The following is a 23,603-nucleotide window of genomic DNA, read 5'->3' as shown; positions in this document are numbered from 1 at the left end:
TGTCATAGTTGTTACAAGTAGCTGGGGGACTCAAGGTCTCAAATACCAATAGCTGGGAGACTTGAGGTCTCAAATACCAGCTTGAGTATAAACTAGCTGGGAGAATCGAGGTCTCAAATACCATCTTAACACATGGACTTCCACAACACAAGTCACACTTAGGTGGAATAAGCTACAAATTACTACAATTAATAGACTATTTAGGAATTAAAGTCAGCAATCAAGTGGCCTAGTTTAGCCTAAGGTCCAGATACTTACTTAAATCCAACTAATAGACCAAAATCAAAGAGAAGAACAAGGTATTAGAAGTTTGAAAAGATTATAGCATCTAAATTGATAATGTCACAAGTTCATAAATTTTATGCATTGTTAGAAACTCAAATGACAAGATGCAAACATGTAACTGTGGAAAGCATAGATAAAAGGAAGTATACACCTGATATAATGGAGAACATCCATTGTAACATGTAAACATCCATTCTCATTGTCCTTCAAAGGCATCTAGTCACAAACTACACAGTAGTCTTAGGTGACTTTTATATGAGCTCGCCCATTCACACGTGGGCACCCATGCTTAGCCAACTAACCCTTGAATGTTCCAGTTACAGTGCGCCTCTCATCACAATCACTCTTACCCTTTTCCTAATGGACCGACAAGCCCGGCCCATGACTACTAGAAGTGGACGCCGATGGTTAACATGCCCCCCTTCCTGATGTAGATTCTGCCCTCGGAATATAACATTGCAACATCGGGATCCACGATAGGAGTACCTGTAGCAGAAGAAAAATAACATTGTGAAAGCTCAAAGGCAGCATGTGCAGGCATGTAATAAGTGAGATGCATACATGATATTCTAGGAAATGCAAAAAAAATCATGAATTGTAACATTGCCCACTAGAACAAGCGTAGTACCTAAATGAAATACAATTGAGTTAAGGTCTATTAGGTTGACTCTAAGAGAAGTACACAAGATCTAGGGCTAAAGTAAGTACTATATTGACCAATGTTAATTAAAAAATATTGACTAAAGAGTAGTTAACCCTAGGAATGCTCGCCGGGGTCTAAAAACTAGTGATCTTGTCAATTATACCACTTAAGTGTGATCAACATAAAATACAAGGAAGTTTGTGCTATTTTCTTTCTCTTTTCTCTTTTTTTTTTCTTTTTTCTTTTTCTTGTTGTCATAGTTGTTACAAGTAGCTGGGGGACTCGAGGTCTCAAATACCAGCTACCAACTGGGAGACTTGACTTCTCAAATACCAGCTTGAGCATAAACTAGCCGGAGACTCGAGGTCTCAAATACCAGCTTAACACATTGACTAGAGAGAAGTATATCCTCATAGCCTAAAAAATTACTAAAGTTACTACAGTTAATAGACCAAACTCAAAGAGAAGAATGAGGTACTAGAAGCTTGAAAAGATTATAGCATCTAAATTGGCAATGTCACAAGTTCATAAATTTTATGCATTGTTAGAGACTCAAATGACAAGATACAAACATGTAATTGTGAAAAGCATAGATAAAAGGAAGTACTACACCTGATATAATGGAGAACATCTGTTGTAACGTGTAAAAATCTATTGTCATTGTTCTTCGGAGGCATCCTTATGTAGTCACAAACTGCACAATAGTCACCACCAAACATCTTCCTTCCAGAGGCACATCAGTGAAAAAACAGGACTTTGATAATCAATAAACTCTAAAAGATAATCACTTCTATCGTACTAATCATACCTACCCTCCATCACTCGAGTGATGAGGATCAGAGTAAGTGGAGGTTGGAGAGATCGGTTGGTAGCTCTAAGGCTAAACCACCATCCTCATCATCAAGGTAGGTGTAATCCTCTTCGGTAAGGCCGTGTGTGTCATCTATCCAACACTCATTTGCTAATTGCTCTTGCTCTTTACTATTATTATTTTTAAAAAAAAACTAGGGTGGTTAGTTACTATATATCTATATGTATACAATCCCTAAAATCGAAAAGCTCAAGGGTCAGGGAAAGAAGGGTAAGAGGGAAATAATTCAATAGGCTGACATGAATGAAGACTCCCCCCTTCCTTGGGTAGATCATACTTTAAAAGGATGTCATCACCTTTTGGAACCAGTTATTCCAATCGGTAATAGGTTGGTATTTTAGCCAATAGTTCTCTATTACCTTGGGTGCCTCATCGAGTTGCAAGGGTGGGAAGGTACTCTCCCATGAACAAACTTGAAGTAGTGCATCAGGTAACACTTGAATAATGGGAGGTGTCAAGTATTTTGTAGCTTCATGGAGGCTGCCTATGGTAGGTGGAGGTTGTGTAGAAGCTTTTACCTCTATGGATGCATTACATGAGGAGCTAGAAGCTTCATGGAACTCCCCCTTTCCTGAGCTAAGCCGAATAGATCGGTTTTGCCTTGGAGCCCAAACTAGCTCTGGAATAGCTGTGTAGCATTCTGTGATCTTTCCCTTCCCACGGTCTTCCATCGGCTTTGGAATGACAAGGTTTGATTCACATGGTTTTGTAGTGGATAGGGAAGAACATGCTTTACGTTTAGGTACCCTAATTCGATCATTTCCATCATATTAGCCTTGGGCTTCTAGTAGTTATTTGGGAATCCAACATGATTTGGTTTTCACCTTCTTAACCTGGGTGGACGCCTTCCTTCAAGGTTTCCTTTGTAAATTAACTTGAACCATAGGGGGGTTCGATAACAATACCTTGGGGACCCATTGATATGTACCCTTAGTCAGATCACGTGGAGCCTTTGATGTAGCATTGTCTATCGTAGCCATGGAAGTTGAAGCTTTAGAGGGTTGTGCTAGTGGCAAGGATGTTGTAACTTTTTGGATTGACAATATTTTGTTGTTTTTTGTGTTATGAAGAGGTGAGATTTCAGGTGTTATTCCTTGAGCCGTAGGGCCATGAGTTGGTTTTTGTGTTGTGATATTCTCGGTCTCCCAATCAATATTACATTTGACTATAGGCATCCATTTGAGCCCCCTCCCTAGTACCAACATGCATGACCAAAAAGCTTTGAACCATGGTTCCATGATCATAAATAATAGGTTTGTGTAGGATTCCAAAAACAGTGGTCGTCTTCTTATTGATACCCTTGACTAAATTGGTGCTTGTGGATAGGGGTGATTTTCCTAGCTGACACCAAACTCACTAGGATAACAAATTATGTTGAGCTCTTGTATCCAATAATGTGTTATATAGTACTCTCCCATAGAGGCTATTTAGTTCAATTGGATATCGTGGAGAAGGCTCAGATTTCAATGAATCATCATCAGTGTCTTCCAAAAACGCTTCTGTGATTCCCAGATTAGCCTCTTGTTGGTGTCTAAGACGTTGTTGTCTTTCTTGAGCCTCAACTCTTACTTGGATCTTTTTAATCTCTTCCTGTTATTTGGCTGCTTCCTTTTGATGGATGTAACTCTTGATTTTGACATCTCCTTATGGTACGACTTAACTTTGGCTTCTCTGTAGCCTCTAGTTGTGTGATGTAAATGGGTTGTGGACTACACCACATAACGCTTTGAAGGTATTCACCCCAGTTATCTACCAACTTCCGATGAGCATCACATGCCTCTATATAATTAAGCCATTATGCGATAGATTTATTTTCATTTATTCTAGCATTCACATTTGCTTAATATTGTCGCCTCTTATATCTCTTACTCTTCTTGCCTAATTTTTTATTAAGGTTAATCTCTAGTGAAGAGTCTCTAGATGAATTGCTACTTGTGTCTTCTGCTCCCTTAGATAGATTGTCATCTAGGGTACCATTGGGCCTTGAATGGTTTGTCCCCACATTTTCACTAAGATTTAACTCAGATTCTTTGTCCTCAGAGTCAAATTCAATTGATGATTCTGACCACAAATCATGTGGGATATAGTCTTGTGAGACGCTACTGGTTCCAATGCCAGTCAAACCTTCATCTTGTAGGTCATTAGAAGCTATATGCATTGCTTCTAGCATGTTTAACACTAGAATGGTAACCTAACAGGACATAAAACTGTCCTTTCAGGGTTTTGGGAAAAAATTCCAAAACCATAGTAGATCCACTCATTTTGAAAAATCCTTTCATGAGCTTATATTTCAATAACTACTACATATGGAAAAAATGAGAAACTTGTAATTTTTCTCATCCCTTGGTCACTACAAGCCTCCAAAGTTGATGGACCAGTGCATTTTGCCCAAAACAGCAATTTCTTATGGTTGATTGCATATAAATAAGAGTGGGGATTTTTGTAGGACATGAGATAAAATGCCCCGTTAACTTCAATGGGTTGGTGACCAAAACATATGGTTTCTTTTACCTCACAATTTTTTTTTTGGGCAAAAAAAATAGGTACAAAAAAGTTGCATTTTTGCCATTCTGCGGACCTATCATCAAAGTTTCTATAGTCACGCTCAATACAGATACTATATACATGTTTTCTTAGTTCGCTTTGGGCCTTTGGATTCAAAAGGATCCATGGAGCATGTCAAAAGGATAATGGATCTCTTACAATTGGAACCTTGGGGGCAATGATAAAGTGCTAAATACAGCAAACATGAAAAAACTGGGTTTAGCATTATGACCTCTAGAAACCCATAGAAACTACTCAATATCTAGCCAAGTTTGTAGTCTATGATTAGATATGGTTACTACCTACAAAATACACACAATTGGACTAAGAAACTAGAAATATTGAGAAAGTTATACTTGCTACTCTAAAATGTATCGTATTCTTTAGTAATAAAAAAACTCAACCATCATCATATACTATGCTATATAGCATATTAGGTCCCCCAAAACTCAAGGAAGATTAGCTTTATGTTATACATTACACTTACACAATCAAAATTGAATTTGGATATCAACAAAGCCACCAAAAAAATCATAGAAGTGCTAATTTTGGCCAAAAAACAGGATTATGCAATTCTTGTAAATTGGTCATAACTTTCAATTTTAACACCTAGCTCTCCCTACAAGTATCAAAACATGGTGAGAACTATGAAGGCCTAACCTCTAGGCATCTAAACCTCACAGACATGAAGTTTAGAGTGGTATAGCTGCCAAAAATTGAAAAAAAGCCAAAAACAGGACCCGTTTTTTCACACAGTTTATGTTCAAAAATGTTGTGCAAGAGTAAGGTTAATGGTGAGATCGATACTCCAAAAAAAATACTGATAGCCGTTTTTCGTCTCTTTGTAATTGCCACAGTGAGTTACCTCACCCTACCAAAATCACCCAAACACTGTGGCTATCCCTACCATTTCACTGTACATAGGCGTGCGTGAGTCACGGGACTTTTCCCATATCTTCTTAAAAAACCCACAATTAGCTAGTCATTGGGCTAGTTGAGCCAAAAAAATAAAATAAATAAAATAAAAAAATAAGTATATTATGGCCCATGCGTATGTAAATATTTCTTTGTATACAGGGTCTAAATAAAAGATTTTTTCATAATTATTTTGATATTTATTTAAATATTTCTACCTAGGTGTGTGTTATTTATGCTCTGTACATTGCCTCACCATTACCAGAATTTTTCTTACCATTTTTCATATTCTTTATTCCATATAGAAATATTTTCATGTAAGCTTCTCTTATATTTGGTGTAACTCCACCCCAACAAAAATCCAAAAAAACTAGTTTTATTTATGTGTATATTTTTTCACTATTGTGATTTTTCCCTTCCTACATCTATTTTGTTCTAAAAAATTAGAACACCAAAAATATTTATCTTTTTATGGTAGCCTCATAATGAGAGAGATTTCTTTTGACCCCTTTATATTTTTTCCACTTATATTATTTATATTTGACATGTACATATTTTTTAGATCCCTCAATATTTGATTTTCTTAGTTGTACTATTCACTTATATCATAATCTCAACAATATCTTCAATTATAGACCTACCAAATAAGGTCAAGGGTAGGTGGCATGCATACATGCACTATGGAGGGCTCACTCTTGGAGGTATTCAAAAGAATCATCCAAAAAAGGACCCCACAAGGACCTTGTGCAGTGGAAAAAAACGGTCGGTTTTGCTGAATTTTTAAAGTTCACTTGCTCTCCGAATTTGAAAAGGTGATACAAACAAAAGTTGTAGCTCGTGGGCTGAACTTTTGCCTCAAATTTTTTCATATTTTTTTGAGCTACGAGCTGTGAGCTATGATTTTATTAGTGGACCCCAGTTTTCCCATGCTATGCAGCCACACTCTCTCTTCCACTTTATCATTTTCCTCTTTCACACACACTTCTCCACTCATCATCCCCACCTCTCTCACCACTCCTCTCTGCACCCTACTCACCTTCTCCTCAACCTTGAAGAATAAGAGAAACCATGGTGAACTCATACCTCCCACACACAATTCCATTCCAAAATTGACCACCTAGTCTCATTTTTCCTCCTCCAATTTACCCATATCTATCAAAAAAACCACAAAATTCAGCCTCTTCTCTTAAAAGACAACATCATGGTGGTTGATTACTCAGCTTCAATTACCTTGTCTCTCAAGGAAGGTCAAGAGTGGAGAAAAAATGTACCATCAAAGCTAGTGGACCGTCAACAAGCGTCAAAATTGGCCCTACTCAAGACACTTGGAGCATCAACCTTGTAAGAAATCCACCTTTTCTTACCTCTTAAGAGTTTTTCTTCCTTATTTGTATCCTACATGGATACTCCCATTGTAAATATCCAATTCCATTTGTAAATTAATACTAACTCTACTAACACTAACCCACTATGAAAAGTCCTATCACCTCCATTTCTCTCCTCTCTCTTTCCCCACCAACTTCTTGATAATTCCAAGCAAAAGAAATTAGATAAATTGCTGAAAATCTAACCCAACCATGGTTAGAGGAGTAACCCTAGCCTTCAAAATTGCTATAAAAGGAGGGTGTAGCTAGCACAAAAGGGGGAGCCATAAGCAAGAGCACTATGCTATAGCTTGAGAAGCAAAGCTCAACCTCTCTAGAAGGAGCTCTTGAGTGGAAGCTCATTGTCTTATGCATGTGCATGTGTTGTAATAGGGGATTAGCAAGGGAACTCTATGCCATTGTAAGAGAGAGAGTGATCATTCAATTGAGAGTAGGAAATCTATCATTTCTCCTACTAGTGTAAGCCCAACATTTGCTGAATCAAGGAGGGTGGATTTGGACTAAGCTTGGATACTTTGTCTCCCTTCCAACGTGAAGTAATGGACAACAATGATGCGTAAGTGTCTTGGTGTTTTTTGTTAAGTTCTTGATAGCTTGTCTCTAGTGTTGTCATCAATCTAGCCATAAATCCCACATACTGTAAGAGGGCGACAGGGTGGAGAGGACTCCCCTGGCTTTAAGACAGTGATTGGGGTGGCTTTTCTTGTGATGTGTTGTGGTGAAATTTACGCAAGCTATGTTAAACAAATACTAATCTCACTTTGATTTTTCATGACAGATTTGTAAGAAGGTATTAATGCAACAAGCACCCCCTCCCCCTTTCTCTCTCTTTCTTAAATATATAGTTGTGTTTGCTTGATCATTGCCGATACGTTTCAAAGCAGCCCGAGCACTATCTCTCTCCCTCTCCCTCTCTCTCTCTCTCTCTCTCTCTCTCTCTCTCTCTCTCTCTCTCTCTCTCTCTCTCTCTCTCGTGTTTTCGTGTGTGAGAGTGTTCCATTGGTGTTAGGGTTAGTGTAAATTCCTTGCTTGTTTGTGGGTTTCTCTAACGATTCTCCTCTTTTGCGTCCTAGTTCGCTCTTAAATTAGGTGGTGCCCCTTGTGTAGTTGGGATTTGGCTGTGGGTTTGTTGTTTTGGTTTGTGTTGTGTTGTGCCCCAACCCCATTGAGCAGCACGGGAGCCTTGAAGGGTGTCTAGAGGTTGCTCTTCTTGTTGCCCGCCCCGGACCGCCTCAATACTAAGTTTTTTTCAGCTCATAAGGCAACTTTGTGGATATATAGCACCTAGAAATTCATTTTCATACTCTTCAAATAATTCAAGCAAAGTGGTCACTTAACAGGACACAAAAGTGTCCAAGGACATAAAAGTGTCATGTTACCATTCTAGTGTTAAGGGTATGAGTAGTGGCATTTCATCCCACTCAGGTGTTTCTCAGGTTGTCCCCCTGTTTCGCCAAGTGTCTATGATTCCTGCTAAGTGGACCCAATCCACATTGTCCAACTCACTCATCCCAGGTAGAACATCCATATAAGGAGAATCTCCTCCAACACCAGTGTCCACTTTACATGTGTAACAATATTGCAATGGGGCCAAGTGAGCTGTGGTGTCAGATCTATGATGAATTATAAGCATGTTTCCTAGAGGATGTGCTCGACAAGTTACAAGATCCACTTGAATGACAAAATCTTGGAACTGCAAGTAGACATAGTTTTTAGACCAGTCATGCACCATTTTTGCTTCCCTCATGAAAGGACGTCCTAAGATCATCACAAGGCCATAGTGTGCTTGGAGAAATCCATAACAATGAAGGTATTTCTTATTTTATGTCCAAAGACCTTGATCTTGAGATCTTCTAGAATCCCAATAGGTTTAACTATAGACCCATTGGCCATCTTTACTACTATGGTTGTGGCCCCAAGGTGAGGTCTTCCCATAGTTTCCTAGTAATTTCTAGTCACAATGCTAACCCCAGTGCCACCATCAAGGATTCCCTTCATAGTTAATCTCTTGGTAGTGGTTGGTATGGTTGCATTCAATTCATTGCCCTCAAAGTATTGTCCCAACTTGTTGACAGGTATTTCTACAACAAGGTTCTCATCTAGGTTGGGTTGTGGATCTAAGTGTTCCTCCTCTATTGGCATCTTCCTAACTCCATCCATCTGTGCAAATTGTGGTAGCCTAACCTTCAATTCTCCATTGAGGAAAGCTTGAAGAGCTAAGAATAGTTCAGGGTCTCCATATAGTTTGGACATGATGGTGGTTCTAACTTCTGAAGCCATGAAATCCATCAATTTGGCAATGTTTAATGACATCTTTTGGGCTTCAGTCCCTTGACGTGGGGAATATGGGATCTCGATTTTTTGATAGGGTCATGTAGTCCCTCTTTAAACATTCTTTCCACCAAGAATTGAGTACGCACACTTTTCCATGACTTTAAGTCACTTTCTTCTTGGATGACACTAGGTATGGCTAAGGGTTTATGGACTTGTTCAGGTTGTTTTTGCGTAGGAAACAATGTGTTTGTAATCTAGATCTACCTAGGTACTGGTTCTAGATCCCTTTGGGTATCTTCTACCAAACTCCTTAATTGCTTGACTCGCTCAATCTCCTCTGTAGGGTTTGGATAAGTTCCTATCTTTTTCTTGGATCCTGGTCATTGTGGCTCATGATGATCTTCCTTGTTGGTTTCTTTCTTATTGTTCATTTGGTCTCCATGGTTTCACCTAAATCAGAATCCTCTTTAGAATTGTTCATATATACGGGGTTGTCACTAGTCCCTATGTTGGTCTTTGAAATGGGGTATGACTTTGCTGCATTTTGCAATCTCTTCCTTCATGTTTTCTTCTTCTTCTTTTGAAATTGGGCAATTGATGTCATGCCTCTTTCTTCAAGAATATAATTTTGTTTTTGGAGCGTCGATCGTGTGAGTACGTTTACTGGTACCACAAGTGTACTTTGTGATGGCTCCTCGGTAACCTTAATTGAGTTTAATGGCATGATCTTCAATGCATTTGGATTATTCAAACATTGGGCAATCAAATGATCTATGACACATCAATTTCACATGAGTATTGGCATTGTAGATGTGCTCACTTGGTTGGTTTGCATTAGTGTGGCGTTCTTTTGTAGCCTAATAGGACACTCGGCCACACGATGTGGACCTCCACACTCATAGCATTGAAGAGGTGGTCTCTTGGCACTGTGATTGATATTTTGTCCTATTCAAACTTGTTTGCAATAGAATACAAGGATTTGCGAGGTGCAATAGGGGTAGAGCACAAGATTGTTCTTAAGGATGGACATAGACCTAAAGCACAAAAACTGATAAGACTAGGGAAATCCAAAAGGAGGCCCTTTGGCAGGAGATTAATAAATTGTTGGATGCAGGCATCATATACCCTATGAAGGAGTCAGAGTGGGTCTCACTAGTTGTTAAGGCGGTTACGCTGCTAGCGGAAGCTAAATAGCGAGAACTCAACCAACAACAGAATTTGTCAAACGAGGACGGAGCTTGACCCGCAGGCGCATGGAAACAACTAGGTGGGTGTCAAATCGCCTACTCGACCTTCTAATGACAATCACTACTAAGGAAATCAAATCTAAGTTCTAAAATACGCAAGTGACTGAAATCCGTACTACGAACGAATGCTATACGAAACAAGATCTAGAATCATTGAATCGATCTCAAACTCAAGGGGAAGTCTATACACTAGGTAAGAACAACACCCTAAAGACTTGAACTCCAAAATCAACCTATAACCACTCTGTGCAGTAACCGCGTATGAAGACAAGCCGAAAAATACAGGTGATCGAAACTTGACCCCGATGGTACTAATGTGTAGCTCTACTTGTTGTGGTTCTATAGATATGCTGCACGCTCCATTCTGACACACGAGTTGGAAGAAAACTCACACCGAAGCTCGTAGGAACTTACCACACATAGAAGCCAATAGCACGCACTCTTGGTATCTGTGCGTAGCTCTCGCCGTTGCTAACACAATGGCGGTGTCGCTTCTCCAATGGCGGCTCCGTAGCTCGCGTAGCAAGTAGATAAGACTCTCTCACTCTCTCTCTCTCTCTCTCTCAGACACAATCACGGCGCTCAAAAACTCACCTTGATTAATTCTGAATCCTTTAGGTTACAAAAACTTTGGCTTATATACCTCAGCCTTGGAGGTGAGAACATCTCTAACTAATTACATCAGCAAGTGAAATTACTTCGAGATTACAAGCTGGAAACTCAATTGAGTCCCGTTACTTAATGAATGGCTCAAATCAAAATTAATGTCGAAAAGACATTTATTACAATCAATGGTTACAAAATGATGAGTGTGAGCAAAAATGTGGGTGTGATCCTCTGCTGGCTCAACACTCCCCCCCTCCGCGTTCATGTCATCCCTGACATGACTTTTATGCTTGGTCAATAAAGTCCTGTCGTCTTGAGCATCTGCAAATGTGATTCGTATCGTAGGTTGCCGATGGTCAAGGTTGGGCCAAATATTTTGCTTTCGTGGGTGAAAAAGCCGGTGTAGAAAGCTTCTTCGAATGTTTGCATGTGGAAGCTAGGCAAAAACATAATCCTTTGGTATAGGAGGTGTAACACTTTTGGAGAAGGCTGCAATGAAAGATCGTACATCATATCAATCACCGTGTCGGCCGTCGATAGTAGACTCGAGGTCGTGGCTTTATCTGGCGCGAACACTTCAATGCAAGCTAAGAGAGTCCTGCAGATTTTCTTGAGCATCTAACATGAAAGGTCAGGAGAGCCAGTAAAGAGCTTCATGGTGCCCGTTAGGGTTTTCACCATGTAGGCTTTACCTATTCTCTCTCCTGCCTTTGGTCCTGGCATTCTGGGATAATTAAGCCAATTTGGCTTCTTTTCTGCAATCCTGCCATGCTCTTTCCAGTTTCTGACTCTTGGCACCGGGCAGAAGGTTGCATCCTCCCGAATCTCCTTTGGTGCCTCCACCAAGTAGATGAGGTAGGCTGGGTATTTGTTCAGCCAACCTTTCCTCCATCTAGGTTGTGAATCTACTATCTTCTTTGATTGTTCCTCCGTTGTGATGTCGCCTTCGTAAAGAGCGACATACTGCTCCTCCTCTATTCTCTTTTTCGTCTTTAGCACTTCAAATTTCATCAAAGGGAAAGGCAGGCTGGGTTGCATCCACTGTTCATGGAGCACTTTTGTGTCTAGTCCCTGAAGTCTAATGGAGATTAGGAGTCTCCTCTCCCATTCCATTTCCGCCTTGGCACTCTCCTCTGCTGACTTTTCTATTTGGTCATGGAGCCTTTGTTCTTCTTCTTCAGAGATTCTTGAAGTCGAGGTGACCTCTTGAGCTGGGGCTGGATCTTCAATTGTGGTTGCCTCTCCAGTTTCTGGTAGCTCTATGGCTGCTCCACCTGATTCTTCTTGTGGTGTCTCTCTCTCTCTCTTCTTTGTTGCTCTTGTAGATCTTGGAGCTGTTTACGGAGGGCCTCATTCTCTGTCCGTAGTGTTTGATTTTCTAATGTGAGCCTCTCCTCTGCGGCCAATGATCCCTCCGCAATGTGCAACCTTTGCACTTGCTCTAATCTCAGCTCTCTTTGTAAACTTCGGACCTGGTCTTCCAAAGCTGGTATGATAACTCCCTCTTGTTCGGTTCCTGCTCTGCTAGCTCTAGGGGTAGTCCTGAGTCTAGTGATTGTTCTTTCTTGGAGCTCGACTCTCTCCCTTAGCTCAATGAGCTCATCCTTGGGCGCCTCCAACTCATCCTCTATTCGCTCCCTTGCTTTCTGTGCACTTGTTACTTCTCCTGAAGCCTCGGCTAGCTGGAGTATCAAGCCGTCTCTCTCGTTTTCCGCGTCATAGAGTGATGCTTTATGACTTTCAGATTCAGTCATAGCATTCTCTAATTTTCTCTGCAACTCCGCTTCCCTTTGTTTGGCTGTCTCAATATCTACTTCCTTTGCCTTGGACCTTTCTTTTATCTTGTTGAGCAGTTCATGCACCATGTGCACGTCTTTTTCATCATCATCTGTCAACTCTAAAGCTCTTTCTGCCACCACCTCCACTGGCTTTGGCTCTTCTAGTACTTTTGGTTCGTCCAGTTTCTCTTCACCTTCTTTTTTACTCTTTGTTTTTTCCTCCGTTCCTCTCCGTTCATCTTGTTTTTGTAGGGTGATCCCATAAACTGCCTCAAGGGCCTCTTCTTCGGCGTATCCTATCTCTACCAGATCCTCATAATCATTTCTCTTTTGCTGAACTGGATCTATCTTCTTTTCTTTGGTCTCGGCCTCTGGCTTTTCCAAATCATCTGTGTCCACCTCTACTGTGGTCTCCTCCACAATTTTTTCCGTCTTCTTAGGGCTTGGTACATCAGTCATAGAGGGATATCTGTTCTCAGCTTCCTTGGCTTTCCCTTTGTTGGCTTGCCCATCTTTCTCTAGAGGCTTAGTAGACTCATCTACTTTCCTTTTCCCCTTGTCGTCTTTTTTCAGCTTAGCTTTTAATTGCTGTACCTCCTCTTCAGTGTATGGCTCGACAGGTTGCTGCTCCAGAATAGCCTCCGACTCCTCATAAGCTTTAATATATTGATCGTATTGATCAATATGTGGCCTGGCTGAGCTAGTTTCGCCACTTTTTCTTCAAAGTCACCCTTTAGAGCTCTTTCCGCTCTAAACTGCTCCACTAGTCTTTCCATTCTTGCCGCTTTCTGACTTTTGGTTTGCTTGGGAGCAACCTTCGTCTTTACTTTCTTCTTAAGCGGCTCGTCCACATCCTCTGCAGGTTCTGAAACTACTTCTATTTTCCGGCGTGCTCTTGTGGATAGCCTCTTGGATACTTCGGGTTGTTCTTCCTCCTCATCGGCTTCTCTAAGCCACTCATTCTGGGAGGGAACCTTTGGCCACTGATCTCTAGCTCCAATAGCTTCATAAGCTATTCTTGTCAGAATTTTCGCTCCTCCTATGTACTTTGGCTTCTCGTTGTGCATGGCAATTACTTGCTCGTGGATGTGTTGAGCGTAATTCACCTCTTTTGGCATATTGCTCTTTAATGCCCATGTGATGGTGGTCGCAATGGCATGGGGTGGTGTCGTATACCTTTGCGGTCTTTTACTGCAAACATGAAGAAATTGGTTGTACAGTCGGCAAAGGGTTTCCGCTCTTGGGTTCGCCATATCTCCATAGGTTGCATTTTGCTTCTTGGGCCCATAGACCTCTATGGCCTCCCTTCTTTCCCTGACCGAGCTCCCTTTGTTGTGCAGCTTCAATGCGTCTGCGATGAGCTGTGGAGTGATCTGTACTTCTATTTTCTCTCCATCCATGGCTGTCAATGTGGCTTTTCCATCCTTCTGAATGGATGTTGCCAACTCGTACACTCTTCTTGTATCCACACCTGATGGTCTCGCGGTGAAGAAACTGTGCAAGTCTGCCCTTTCCAGGTATCTGTTGATGTCTTCTGACGTGCTATAATCTACCAATTCCTGTGGGATCATCGGTACATCCACCGCTTGCCCTTGAGGATCTCTGAAAGTCCCCTGGTAGATCCTTATTCCCTCTTTCTCCAATACTGCTTCCTCCACCCAAGTTTTGGTTGGCTTGAGGGTTTCTGCTGGAATGTCAAAGGGTTCCGCTTCTGCAAGAGCATCTTTAATTGTCGTCTTTTTCTCTTCGTTGCCGATGACTTGGCGGAATCCATGGATCCTTTAACTCCAATTTCAGAAGTTAGCATCTTTTTAGTACTGAAAGCCAAAATGAAGCTTTCAACTATTCAAATGACTTGAAAATTGAAACATGAGCTATTCAGGGCCTAAGGATGCAAGGTAGGTGAAAAAATATGCAAAATGGGCTCAAAATCATGCTGGAGACATCATACGCGTATGATGTCTTTTGTGTCAAAATGACTTCATATTGGTTGTGCTTGTAGCTGATAGTGTATACATGAGTATCATATGCTTGGATTTGAGTTTGGATCCCATTTGGTCAAGTTTTGGCTAGTTTAGTCCAGTTCCAGCTCTTGGCAAAATTTTGAAAGGGATTTGGATTTTATGATCCAAATTGGATAAAACTTGGTGGTTCACTTTCAAATGGCATGTAGATCACTTCTGTTTGGTGGTTGAAGCCCTGAGGTGCCAAAATCACATAGTGAGACATTATACGCGTATGATGTCTTTTAGTGTATTTTTGGATCAAATTTCTCTATAAGCTTGGATTTGGCTTTAGATAGGCTTATTCAGTGGATTTATGAAGTTTGGATAGATTTTGGGCTAAAAATGGCTCTGGAGACATCATACGCGTATGATGTCTTTTTCATCAATTTTGCATGGGATTGGTTCTCTGGACTCCCCATGTACTAGTGAAGGACTGTCCCTACTCAAATCTTGGTTTGGACTTGAGTATGTTGGATTTGGGCCAAAAATAGGCTTTAGGTGAAGGATTTTCCCTCAATTGGGCTAATGGGGTGATCCTCTTGACCAAATGGTTCCAAATTTCACATGTAGCATGTATTAGATATATAAAATGGATGTATGATGACAAATGAGCAGTTTTGGCTCTGTAAGTGCAAATAGACATCATACACGTATAATGTCTTTTGTGTCAAAATGGTGCTTTTTGGTTCCAGATAGCTTGTAGATGTGTTAATCAACAATCCTACAAAGTTTCAATGAGTTTGGAGTTATTTTGACAAAATTAGGACCAAAAATCAATTTTATGGCCTACTTTGCGTCTTTTTGGTTTTCCTTGGGTTTTCTAACTCCAATTCTCATGATACTTGGTTCATAGGATGTGATTAACATGTGGAATGAAGCTATGCACTCAAATGTTGAAATGGATGTGAAATTCATGCTGTGAAACATCATACGCGTATGATGTCTTTTCTTGAAATGTTGGTGTTTTTGTGCAAAGAATGCTTTGTGCTAGTGCCCTAAGCCCTGCTAACTAGTTTTCAACTTAAAAAGTCATCAGTTTAGCTAAAAAGCCCCCTTATAGGAATTTCAGTCTCCGAAGTTGTCTTTTTGCCTTGGAGTTGAATTTCTTCAACTTTTCTTCTCGAGAGTTGCATTTCCAGCTCATTGGATATGTTGTGAAGCCATCTATTTGGTTGAACTTGTCTTTGGCTCCCCGTTCTCCATCTTTCTCCTTTTGGTTGTCCGAAAGCGTCTTTTTCACCATCGGTAAGTGGATCAGCTTTCTTTTGGGTTTTGCTTGCAAACATAAGTCATCAATAGTTACTTGAAGCTGCTTGTGAAGTTTCATTTCATTCCGTCGTCAATTTCAGCCGTTATGCCAAAATGACGCTTTGTGTGTCCGCAGCCGAATCGGTTGTTCCGACCTACTTTTGGTGGTCCAAACCTGGAGATACTCCATGGTTGCATTGCCCTCGATGTTGTTAAGCTACCTGAGAAGTTTTGTGTCGTTTCGACAACTTTTTCCTGTTTGCCTCTTGCAGGCTCTGTTGACCTAGGGTTTTTCCAGTCGTTCTTTCTCGAGCTTTGAGTGTTAGAAACCCATCTTCTATACTAGGGTAACCCACCTATAAGTTCTTGCAAGGTTTGGTTAGGCGATTGTGCCACTACCTAGCATTCTACCGCATTCCCCATCTGCTCTTGTTTCTTAGTTTTGGTCAGTTTTCGCGACAAAAGTTAATGATAAGCATCAAAAGCTTATGGCAACGAGTCTACCTCTCATGTCTGGTGTCCTCTGAGCTCTCGTAGCAGTCGTAGAAGGCTGTAGAAGGTTGGATGCTCCTGTGTGCTCTTTGCTATGTCCAAGAAGGTAATAGTGGAAATGAGCTTGAAAGTGATGTGAAAAATACTTAACTTCGGACTTCCCGGATCACTTGTTACCAAATTTGACATGTGCTCTTATCTTGTCGTGAAATGCACTTTAGGATTTGAAATTTCTCAATTTGGACTCCGTTTGACCTCTTTCTGAGAAATCTGTCCACTTTGCCAAAATTCTGTCATTTCGGGCTTTTCGCAACTTTTCCCGAATTGTACTCAATTTTTACCATGGGTTGCCCTTGTCATTAGGATCATCACCATCTTTTTTTTTCTTTTTTCTGATCTCGTTTCACCTGCTTTTTTATTTTTCTTTTACTTTTATCAAGAAAATCATAAAAAATAAAGGAAAATAGCAAATTGAAGCCAAAAAATTCCAAACATACACAATAAATAGTTGGTAACCCTGTGTATATGAATATACACTTATTTGTGATTTCTGGACTTGGATTACCACTTTTTTCCACTTTTTAGCTTCAAAAACACTTTTATTTAGTGATATTTACACGTCTAGAGACCCAAATTCATCATTTGATCTCTTCTTGTTGCAAAACGAGATATATAAGGGCATAAATATTATCAATATCCGCAATCAAACATAAAAATTGCAAAATCATATAAGACACTGCCCTTGTAATATAATTTTTTGTTTTTCTTTGTTTTTTGTCGCTTGTAGCTGCTTTGTAGCTCCTGTATACCTGTATACCTCCCCCCCTCCTAGTCTGAGTCCTCCTGGACGACTATGAAGTGTCTGTGGGCGAAGCATTGTAGTTGTTTTGGTCATAAGTTCCCAATGCAATTGTAGAGCGATGATACAACAGTCTTTCCAATAAAGCTGCTCTTTGTTTGATTGAAGGATTGGTGGTCGGGTTTTGGGTTGGTTTTGGCACTTCGGTAGTAGAATCAGTAGATGGATTCTTCTTTACCTTGTTGTTCTTTTTCACAATCCAAATCTGCTTCCGCTTCGCTTGTGCTTGCCACAAACTCTTTTCGACCCAAACCTGCTTTGTTCTTTGTGTTGATTTCCTCGCCGTGAAATACCTAGGAGTTTCCGTGGATTGTACTGAAGGGAGTTCCTGTTTACAAATCCTTGGGATCCAAATTTGCTTGCTATAGCTTTGTGCCGTCATGAACTTCTTTGGAATCCAGATCTGTTTCACTGTCCTTGATTGTCTGGAATCACTCTGTTGTCTGGTATTGAAGACTCTTTTTTCCACCTTTGTGTTCTCTGGCACAACCTTTTTTGGTCTCCATACCAACTTTGACTCCGTTTTTTTGCAAGGTTGAGCTGTTATATTATTGCTTGTCTTCCTTATCCAATGTTGAGAGTTCCTCTTCGAAGAGCAATCCATTTGTATAGAAACTTTTGGTTGCCATTGCTTCTTCTTTTTCTCTGGTTGTTGTTTATCTTTGTTCTTGGATTCTTCCTTTGGAGTTGGCTCTGCTCCTTTGGTGAACTTAACTGATTGACTTTCACCTTCGTATTTGATAAGCACTGATTTAGAACTCCAGTCAATCATTGCATTGTATTGCTTCTGCCATGGTTGTCCTAGCAATAATGGATGTTGTGTAGCTTGGTCTTCAACCACGTAAAACATATGAGGATACACATACTGGTTAATCTGTATATGTAAAACTGTGCATCCGACAGTTTTGATTGGATTCTCAGAGTAACTCTTTAACTCTTGCTTGGCAGTTTGTAACTTAGTGTCATTTGTCAATTGTCCGTACAAACTGAGTGAAAGTAGGTTAGTTTGAGCTCCTGAATCCAATAGTGCTCTGGCTTTGATTTGGTTGGTTCCTACTTTGCATTCAATGATGGGTTCTTCTTTGTCATTATCCATTTTTGTTATACTGACTGCGTTTATTCGTATTGCTCCTTCATTGCGTTGTTTCTGACGTAGTAGTCTTCTTTTCTCCATTCTTTCCTTCGCCTCGGCTTGCACTTCCTCCACAATCTTTTTCTTTTTCTGGACACGCAGCTTTTCTTGATGTATTTTGAGAAGCATGTCTTGGGTTAGCGGCAAAAGATACTTTTTCACTCTGCATCCACTAATCCAATTGGGCATTTCTTCTCCGTCTAATGTAGCAAGCTTGACGGCTCCACTTGGTGATAGATCTTTAATCACCAGAGGTCCCATCCCTCGCTTTTTAAGCTTCTTAGCATGCTGTTTCAGAGTGTAAACTAGGACATAGTCCCCAACCTTAAACTCTTTAGTCCGCACATGCTTATCAAAAAATTCCTTTTGTCGCCTTTTTTGAGCGTAGATAGAAGCTACTGCTTTTAGGCGAAGCTCGTCTAGCTTTTTCAGGTCATCTATTCTATCAGAAAGCTCGTGCCCTATCCACTCTAGATCCTTAGCCACCCTTAAGGTTGAAATCAAGAATTCTATTGGTAAGATAGCATTTAGCCCAAAAACCATGCTATATGGGGTCGTTCCTATTGATGTTTTATATGCTACCCTATATGCCCATAATGTTGAATGCAACTTCTGGTCCCAGACAGTTCTCGACTCAGATACAATCTTCGTAAGGACCGTGCATATGGTTTTGTTTGTTGCTTCAGCTTGTCCGTTTGCTTGTGGATGATACGGGGCTGATTTCCTATGGATTACCATGAATTCAGCTAGAAGGATCTCTATCACTTCATTTATAAAATGTGTGCCTCGATCACTCACAATTTCTATTGGCAATCCATATCGTACAAAGACGTATTCATATAGAAATTGTGTCGTGGTCCTGGCATCTGCTTTTTGAGTTGCCTTTGCTTCGACCCACTTTGTTAGATAGTCTGTAGCCACAACGATGTATTGTGCATGAGTCTTATATGCAGGAGGTGAAATGGGTCCGACATAATCAATCCTCCATTTTGCAAAAGCTCTTGCCCCCATCATTGGTCTAAGCGGCATATCATCTCTTTTAAGTGGTACTTTGGTCCGCTGACAGTCATCACACCGTTTAACGTATTCCTCAGCGTCCATATGTAATGTTGGCCACCATATTCCTGCGGCTAAGACAAGTCTTGCTGTCTTATCACCTGAGAAATGGCCTCCACCTACTCCTCCATGAGCTTGCTCCAGGATTATCACATACTCAGACTCTGATGCGCAAATCCTAAGCTGGTTGTCTTTACCTCTCTTATAGAGTTGATCTCCAATTAGAGCGTAATCTCTAGCTTCTGTCTCTACAGATTTCTGACGAGCTTTTGACGTTCCTTCTGGGAAAGTTCTATTTGTGAGATATTCAACAATATACTGACTCCATTCCGGAGCTATCATTATCTGATATAATGTCGAATACTCTGCTGGCGGTTTTGATGAACATACAATACATATAGTGACATATTCATGTACGCTTTCTTTCATTCCTGGCCAATAGACTCCCAATTGTAACAAATTCCTATATGTGTTCCTTCTTGAACAATGAAATGCACATTCCTGAACATGTGCTTCGCGCTGATATATATTATATTCCTCAGGATTGATGCATACTCGTAAAACATGATCATTTCCCAATTGATACAACCTTCCTGCAACCAATTGAAGATTCTTGGATTGCTGAATAGCAATATGTTTCTGGTTGTATTCTCTTCTATCAAACTCTCCTCCATATGTTAATAAGCTAACGACATTTTGAGACCACTTCGGTATCATTTCTATGTTGAACAAGTACGCGTCTGGCATGTCGTCATCTACTCCTATAGGGTCTTCCCCATTCGTCAATCGCGAAAGATGATCAGCTCTAAGATGTGTTTTTCCTTTCTTTACTACTACCGTGAAGTCGAATTCCAGTAAGATAATGAACCATCTCACTATTCTCCCGGTATTGCATGGTTTTTTCATGAACATTCACCTCCTCCAGTGATTACTTCTGCCGAGATTTGGGGTCAGTATGCAGCATCATTATATACAGTACCAGGGCAACCACCATTACCAGACCCTCTAGAGCCATGTCCAGCCACTAGTACCTTCTTTACCCCTGAGATGGTGAAGAACGCCATTGACAGGATGAGGACTAGGAGAGAATATGATCATGAGGGTTTGGTGGCAGAGATACATGCTAGAGATTTACTATCAGGGGTTCTTGCACGGTTGTTTAACCGTGTCATGTGTGAGGGACTACCCGAGTCTTGGAGATTATCTACTATTGTACCTCTTTTCAAGGCAGCGGACCCCACGGTGCCAGGGAACTACCGTACTATTATGATAGGTCACACATTGGCACGGTTGTATGCATCCATTCTTGAACAGCAACTAAGTAAATGGGCAGAAAATGAGGGCATACGAGCAGTAGGACAAGATGGATTTAGGAGGGGTTTCTCCACTTTGGACCATATTCTTACACTCAGAGCCATTATTCAGGAGGGTCGGGCACATGGAAGACGGACGTATTGTTGCTTTGTGGACTTTCGCAAAGCATTTGACACAATGCTGAGGGCCAGATTGATGCATAGGCTACTGAAGTTGGGAGTACCCACACAGGTCATATGGGGGATCATGGCTTTATACGGCTCAGTGACTGGCCAGGTACGCACTCTTAAGGGGATTTCTGACATTGTTCATTCCACAATTGGAGTGAAACAGGGGTGTCCTTTGTGCCCTACACTTTTTGGTATGTATGTAGATGAGGTCTCTGACTACATTGACAGAGAGGGCGACAGAGGCGCTCAGCTAGCAGGGACATGGATCCCTTTATTATTATATGTTGATGATATTGTGTTGATATCAGAGTCACCAGAGGGCATGCAGAGACATTTGGATGCATTACACAGCTTTGCAGAGGATAGTGGATTGTCTGTGAACCTTGGTAAAACCAAGGTTATGGTGTTTAACACCACACCACAATGGGTCAAGAGATCGGCACCTACACTCGTATATGGTCAGGATACTGTGGAGTACACAGATGAATATACATACATGGGGGTGGTATTCACAGGACCGAGGTTTACTCTGAGGAGAGCAACAGAGACTAGACTATCCAGAGCCTATGCGGCATTGGGAGGGCTAGAGAGGATGTGTTCGCAGGTTCAGTTTCAAGAACCACGAACAAAGCTATGGCTCTTTGATACTTTGGTTGCTTCAGCTATGCTTTATGGGGTCCAGGTTTGGGGACCATCGGTGAATCATGACCGTTGGAGGAGCATGGAGAGACCCTTGGTAGTTATGATATCCCGGATAATTAGAGCCAAGGCCTCCGTACCGCATGCGATTATTCGAGCGGAGGTAGCCGCCCCTCCTATAGAGATTGAGGCTCTTACCAGATCAGTGTCCTTTATGCACAATTTATGGGATACACATAGAGGCAGATGTACTAGATTGGCTCTTGAGTCCTCTAGACAGTTAGCGATGTAGGGAGACGCATCATGTTGGTATGCGTAGATGACCTCATGGTTTGAGAGGCATGGTTTCAACATGGATAGATTGCCTCCTTTTCAGTATTCCCTGGATGCACCCTCCCTGCCAGTCACACGGACGGAGATCATTAGACTCATTCGTTAGGATCTTATACAGTTGGACACCAGGAGGACATGGGTAGAGCCGATGCAGGAGTTGGGCACGAAGATGGCTTTCTACAAAGAGCATCTTCTCCAACTTTTGGGAGATGGGTTTGTGATTTGTCCGAGCTACATATACACTCTTTTGTCTCATGGTTTGCGATGTGCTATTGGTCAGATTCGCACATCCTCACACTAGCTGGAGATTGAGACGGCTAGATTCAGAGGGATACCACCGTAGTCAAGGATATGCCAGCTATGCGATAGAGAGCCAGAGACAGAGCTACACTACATATGCCAGAGCACTATGTATTATGAGATACGAGGGCACTTTCATTGCTTATTCAAAGAGGGTTTTGGACCCCTAGATAGAGTCATGAGGTATCAGGATCAGAGATGCCTTGGCTTATATCTACTTGAGCTACACCGACATAGAGAGACATGGAGTACGACACTCACAGAGACAGATCACACACTTCTTTGGATCGAGGGAGCCAGGAGACCAACCACCAGCACAAGGTTGTACCCACATTCATACCAGAGGCACCCTCATTGCCAGGGCTACTGAGCTCGGGAGATCGAGACGACCACGACCGAGACACAGGAGCACACTCCATCGACGGAGACTCCAGCTGAGGATCAGAGGCATTCTAGCACGACACTCAGAGTGTCATTGAGGGCCTAGTCTACATTTTCACATTTCACACTTCATTTTCATTTTTCATTTTCATTTTTTACATTCAATACTTTTTGTACTTGTACTTCAGACATTGTATTAGATTCACCACTTTGTATCTGATGGTCTCATAGGTCATTTGGCCTTTTGAAGACGTTAATATATCATTTCATTTCTGTGTGTGTGTGTGTGTGTGTGTGTGTATGTACACACCAATTTTTGTGAAGTGTGTGTGAGGGGCTGTGTGTGTGTGTGTGTGTGAGAGAGAAATTTCTGCTCCTCTGTCGCGTAATTCTCCTTCGCGCAACAGCATCCATCTGTCGTTTCGCCAACGAGGGTGTGAGTGTGTGTTGGGGTACGCGCTGTTCTGCCCGTGCGTCACTGATCCTGCGCGACTTTTTACCTAGCGCGCCCACCTGCTCGACGTTGTTGAGGAGTGTAGTTTTGCCCAGCACCTGTATCAGTGGCAGTGTGGCAGGTTTTGCACGCCAAGCTGTGGCCAGCGCTGTTCTGTTTGGTTCTCGCTGTGCAGGACTAGCAGGGCAGATTGTACACAGGTTAGGTACTGAGTAAAGCTCCAATTCTCTGGGCAGAGTTCAGCTGATGTATATTTCTGTGGGTTTTGGATGCTTCTTTCTGTGAAGTATGTACAGAACTTTAGTTCGTCTGTTATTTGCAAGGTTTTCTCCACAGTAGATTGCAGAATTTTCTCGCCAGTCGGTTTTGTTTGAAGAAGGGGTTTTTTAATTTATGTTTGACTCACTGTGCGTCCTTAAGCGTCGGAAAGCGATGGAGCCCACATCAGAGGCAGCTTCTAAGATCAAGGCATGCTTGTATGAGGACTTTGAGGAGGCTCGACAGGCATGGAATGGTCAGGCACTTGCTCTTGAGGTGCGCATTCCGGTACAGGACCTCATGGACCTAATTGCGCAGTACGCTATGAATGTAGTTATTCTGTTTTTCCCAATGAAAATGCCTATTGCGCAAGATGTCGGCCAATGGGTCGATTTTCTCCTTAAGCGACAAGC

At 41.4% G+C, this 23,603-nt stretch overlaps 1 long non-coding RNA gene across 1 annotated transcript; it reads right to left on the bottom strand.

Moving 5' to 3' along the window:
• Positions 1-394: 394 nt before the first annotated feature.
• Positions 395-16,397, bottom strand: LOC147427368 (uncharacterized). Its single transcript, XR_015185933.1, has 2 exons — positions 16,307-16,397; positions 395-771 (listed from the first exon to the last, which is right to left on the bottom strand). It is a non-coding gene; the product is annotated as an uncharacterized LOC147427368 (long non-coding RNA).
• Positions 16,398-23,603: the final 7,206 nt, after the last annotated feature.

Source organism: Adiantum capillus-veneris, chromosome 23, assembly GCF_014529385.1.
Source record: "Adiantum capillus-veneris isolate H3 chromosome 23, ASM1452938v2, whole genome shotgun sequence".
Classification (NCBI taxonomy): domain Eukaryota; kingdom Viridiplantae; phylum Streptophyta; class Polypodiopsida; order Polypodiales; family Pteridaceae; genus Adiantum; species Adiantum capillus-veneris.
Note: the sequence above shows the minus strand (reverse complement) of the source record. Positions and strands in the feature narration are given on the sequence as shown.